The 5,649-nt window shown below is 31.0% G+C and overlaps 1 pseudogene; it reads right to left on the reverse strand.

The window, feature by feature from the left end:
• LOC110429389 (uncharacterized) overlaps nucleotides 1-5,649 on the reverse strand; it is a 9,834-nt pseudogene that overhangs the window by 2,106 nt on the left and 2,079 nt on the right.

Below are 5,649 nucleotides of genomic sequence, written 5' to 3' on the forward strand. Positions count from 1 at the left end.
AATGTGTTCAATAAGCACTTCATTTGCTTTAATGTGCTCTTTGATGGCTAAGTATTTAATGTCGATGTGTTTACTTTGACTTCCACTCTTATTATTCTTAGCAAAGAACACAGCAATAGAATTGTCACAATACAACTTCAATGGCTTAGAGATTGATTCAACAACTAGAAGCCAGGAGATGAAACTCTTCAACTAAATACCTTGTGATGTAGCCTCAAAACAAGAAACAAACTTAGCTTCCATGGTAGAAGTAGCAACCAAAGATTGCTTTGCACTTCTCCAAGATATAGCTCCTCCAGCAAGCAGGAAGATATATCCAGATGTTGACTTTTGAGAATAAACACAACCAGCAAAGTTTGAATCTGAATATCTAACAACTTCCAAGATGTCAGATCATCTATATGTAAGCATGAAATCTTTAGTCCTTTGAAGGTACCTCATGACCTTTTTTGTAGCCTTTCAATAATCTAAGCCTAGATTACTTTGATATCTTCCCAACATTCCAACTGCAAATGTAATGTCTGGTCTAGTATAGACTTGAGCATACATTAAGCTTCCAATAGTTGAAGCATGTGGAATGTTTCTTATTTGTTCCCTCTCAAGTTCATTCTTGGGGCATTGGTTCAAATTGAACTTGTCACTTTTTACAATAAGTGTCACACTAGGTGAACAAACTTTCATAGGAAATCTCTCTAAAATCTTATTGATATAGGCCTTTTGAGATAAACCCAGGATACTTTGAGATATGTTTTTATGAATCTTGATGCTAATGACATAAGGTGCCTCACCCATATCTTTCATGTCAAAATGTCGAGAAAGAAATTGTTTTACCTCATGTAGCAATCTCATATCATTGGTTGCAAGCAAAATATCATATACATATAGAACCAGAAAGATGATCTTACTCCCACTAACCTTGTGGTATATACATTGATCCATAACATTCTGTACAAAACCAAATGAAGAGATAACATTTTGCAACTTCAAATACCACTAACGTGAGGCCTGTTTCAGTCCATATATGGACTTTTTAAGCTCACAAACCAAGTGCTCACCTTTATTAGAAATAAACCCTTCAAGTTGTTTCATATAAACCTTTTCCTCTAAATCTCCATTGAGGAATGCCTTTTTCTCATCCATTTGATGTAAATTTAAGTCAAAATGAGCAACTAATGCCACGATGATACGAAAAGAATTCTTTTTTGAAACAGGAGAGAATGTCTCTCGATAATTAATTCTTTCCTTTTGTGAGAATCCATTGGCAACAAGTTTGGCCTTGTATCTCTCAATGTTGCCTAATGATTCTTTTTTGGTTTTAAATACACATTTACAGCCAATGGGCTTCACCTCATTAGGTAATTTAACAAAATCCAAAACTTGATTATTTGCCATAGAACCCATATCATCCTTCATAGCATCCTACCAAAATTTAGATTTATCACTTTCCATTGATCATGAAAACATTTCTGGTCATTTTTGACACTAACATCATAGTCAGATTCTTGTAGATGCATAACATAATCTGTAGAAATTGTTGATTTTCTTGCCTTAGTTGATCTTCTTAATGTTGTATCAACAACCTCTTGTGGAAATTATTGTTCAATAGGTTGTTCCAATATGGTGGTTGCTCAATAAGATCTCCTAAAGCATTTTCAATAGGACATGGAGCTTGAATAATTGGTTCCTCAATGTCCATCCTATTTGGATGAACAAACAATGTGTTACTTGATGTAGGAGTAGTATTAATAACATGATCTTCGTTAAAAACTAAGTTTTTAAGTTGATCACTCCTATTAACCACATCTATCTCAAGAAACTTAGCATTTCTTGATTCAAGAAATCTATTTGTATGATTTAGACAATAAAACTTGTAACCCTTGGACTTTTCAGCATATCTAACAAAATATCCACTTATAATGCTTAGGTCCAACTTCTTTTCTTTTGGATTGTAAACCCTAACTTCAGTTAGACAACCTTAAATGCGTATATGTCTTAAACTCAATTTCCAACCTTTCCATAATTCAAATGGTGTTTTAAGAACTGCCTTAGTTGGAACCCTGTTTAATATATATGTTGCTGTTTTAAAGGCTTCACTCCGCAAGGATAAAGAAAGTTTGGAGTAAGTAAGCATACTCTTTACCATATCCATTAATGTTCAATTTCTCCTTTCTACTACACTGTTCTAAGATGGTGAGCTAGGCAAGGTGTATTGAGCTATAATACCTTGCTCTTGAAGAAACTCAGCTAATGGAATAAGTGCATGTCCAGTTCCTGTATACCTACCATAGAATTCACCACCTCTATTTGACCTCACAATTTGAATTTGTTTTTCACATTGTTTCTCTACCTCTGAATATTTTAAAAGCATTCAGTGCTTCATTTTTGTTATAAAGCAAGTAAAGATACATAAATCGTGAGTAATCATCTATAAAAGTGACGAAATATTTTTGACCACTTGAGCACATATTAGGGTAGCAAATGTCAGTGTGTGTGATTTCTAAAATTTCAAAACTCTTCTTGGCACCTTTCTTAGTCTTGTTAGTCTGCTTTCCTTTAATGCAGTCTACACAAGTATCAAACCTAGTAAAGTCCAGAGTTTTTAAAATTTCATTGTTTACTAATCTTTTGATTCTCTCAATGGAGATATGCCTCAATCTCCGATACCATAACAAGGCAGTTTTCTCATTCATAACACAACATTTAATACCAACATTATCATGTGAAGCCATCAAACTATAAGGAATGCTATTATTTAAATGAATTTTGAATAAACCATCATCCATTGTACCATTTCCAACAACCATTGCATTTTTAAATAAATTAAAGGATGTTCCAAAAAAGTTGAAGGAAAAACCCATAGGTACAAGTCTTGAAACAGAAATTAAAGTTCTAGGAAAACTTGGAATGTAAAAAGTTTGTTCTAAATCCAAAACAAAATCAATTGATAAAACTAGTCTGCACATTCCAATTGCTTCCAAACATGAAGGCATCCGATTTCCAGAATAGATGCTGCATTCACTCTTTATTGGTTTCCTTAGGTTTAGAAAACCCTGCACGGTATTAGAAATAGGGATTGTAGAACCAGAATTAATTCACCAAGTGTTATGGGAAACATAAACCATATTAGATTCATAACACACACAGGATATGAGATTACCTTTCTATTCAAGCCGAACCTTCCTTTTAGGATAATTTTTCGTCATGTGTCCCTTCTTTTATAGAAGAAACATTTAGATTTGTTTTTCATTCCAATATAGGTAGGTACATTCGACTTGCCACTTACATTCGATTTTCCCTTTCCTTTCTTGTTAAAGGCTTGCTTATTATTTTCTGTTACCAGATATGCACTTTCACTCATTTCTTGAATCAATCTTACTTCCTTTTGAACACACATGGTCAAAAGTTCATTAATTGACCATTTATCTTTATGTATGTTATAAGAGATTTTGAAATTATTATATTGAGATGAAAGAGAGTTCAGGATAAAGTGCACTAGGTAATTATTAGAAATCTTTATCTTCAAGGACTTTAATTGAGCAACAATATCCCTCATTTGCATAATGTGCTCACGGACGGCTTTAACGCCAGTGAGCTTCATTGATGTCAATTTGCTCATTAGGGTGCTATCAAATGCTTTATCATAAGACTCAAACTGCTCATCAATAGCCTTCATTAAATCCTTGACATTCTTACAATTAGGTATCGACTCACGAATACTAGTCATAATGTGAGATTTGATAAACATCATACTTAAACGATTTGACCACTCCAATCGTTCATATAATGCTATCTCAGCTAGAGTACTAGTACTCACAGGTACGGTAGGCTCATCCTTACGAAGAGCATAGTCAAGGTCTAAGCATTCTAGATGGAGAAGAACACTCTCCTTCCACCCTTTATAATTATCACCACTCAAGTAGGAAACTTTATCATTAGAAACCATCAAAGTTTGATCAACTACAGATAAATAAATAAGTAAATAAACATGCTTACTTAATAATATATGAGGCATAAACCATCAATTATAAAGATAAGCTTACCAATGTAAGACAAATTAAAATATACATGAATCGACATGTCATCAAAATCTACCTGTGGGCAAAGATTCTAACACATAATGATTCATTAATTTTTATGATGAAACTAAAAATTATTAATATTTCCTAATACTTGTGGGCTAATTAAGAAATAAAATAATTTCTATTCCATCCTAATTAATCATGAAAATATAATAATTTCCTTGTAGGGTAAAACAATTATATAAACATGTTTAATTAGAATATGATGTCATTTAAACTTGGTGTGATCCAAATAATATATATATTAATGTATATCTTATCATAATTAAGATGTTATGACTAATCTCAATTATTTAAATATATATGATCACATGACATCACTATAATAATCAAGACAATATAAATTAATTTATTATACTAATAATGTCTTGACCAAATAAAAATAAATAAATAAATGAGCTTAATTTTGACTAATTAAACTACTTCCATGATTAATTTAGTCAAATAAATTAGATCTAGAAAACAAAATTAGATCCAAAATTAGCTTCATTTAAATGAGTTTACCTTTTTTAGGTTTGTTGGCCCATTAGTTTTGGACACGTAGTCTATTCAAATTAATAACCAATAAGCCCAAATAAAAACATAAATAGACTAAGCTCAATATCCACTTATTTTGATCCAAATAAATTATATAAAAATAAATCCAATATTTATTTATTTTTGACTCAAGTCAATAATATAAATATGCTCAGCCAAATATTGTGTACTTTGGCCCAGACTAATATAATAAAAAGATAAAACTCAATATTCTTTATTCTGGTCCAGATTACAAACCCAAAATTTTAGTCCAGATTATCTAATCAAATAAGCCCAGTAAAATGCTTAGGTTGCATAACAAACATGGAAATAGACCTATTTGGTGAAGTGGTCAAAGACATAAAAACGAAGAGTTTATGGACCCTTTTTTTAAAATAAAAAAACACTCACTTTGGGGCTCAAGCATATAAACAAGGCAAAAAATATTTATTTTAACAAATCAAATATATATGCCATAGAAGATTCAAATAATTTAGAAACATGACAAAGATATATTATAAATGCATTTAGCTCATTATTTCTTTAAATAGTTTTCTAAAATACTATTAAAAAATTATAAATATACAATTAGAATTATATCTCAAATATGCTAGACAAAGATTATTCTCGTTTTGATACCACATGTTAAATATATTCACAGCTACATATATATATATATACATAATAATGAATAATAGTAGAAGTTGAAATAAATAAATATGAGCAAATATCAATTATTATTTGATAACAATGCATCTTTCTTCACTGCAAATAAACCCACCAAATCAAAATTCAATAAAGATCACAACACTAACCTCTAGTCATAGCAAATGTTTAGCTTTTTCATTCACAAGCTCACTTTTAGAGTTATTCAGTCTATTTTTGATACTTCTTCCAACGCAAATGGTAATTTTTCAGTGATGATAATACGGTACTTGTTTTTAAGAAGTTGCCTCGAGTTAGGGACCCATACGTTTATTTATAAGCAAAATCCCTCTCATCAAGGAGATATTACTATATCAAAATTAGGAAATTCAAAAGATAATGGGTAATT

Source organism: Theobroma umbraticum, unplaced genomic scaffold (assembly GCF_002168275.2).
Source record: "Theobroma umbraticum cultivar Fairchild unplaced genomic scaffold, ASM216827v3 scaffold_44.0, whole genome shotgun sequence".
In the NCBI taxonomy this organism is placed as follows: domain Eukaryota; kingdom Viridiplantae; phylum Streptophyta; class Magnoliopsida; order Malvales; family Malvaceae; genus Theobroma; species Theobroma umbraticum.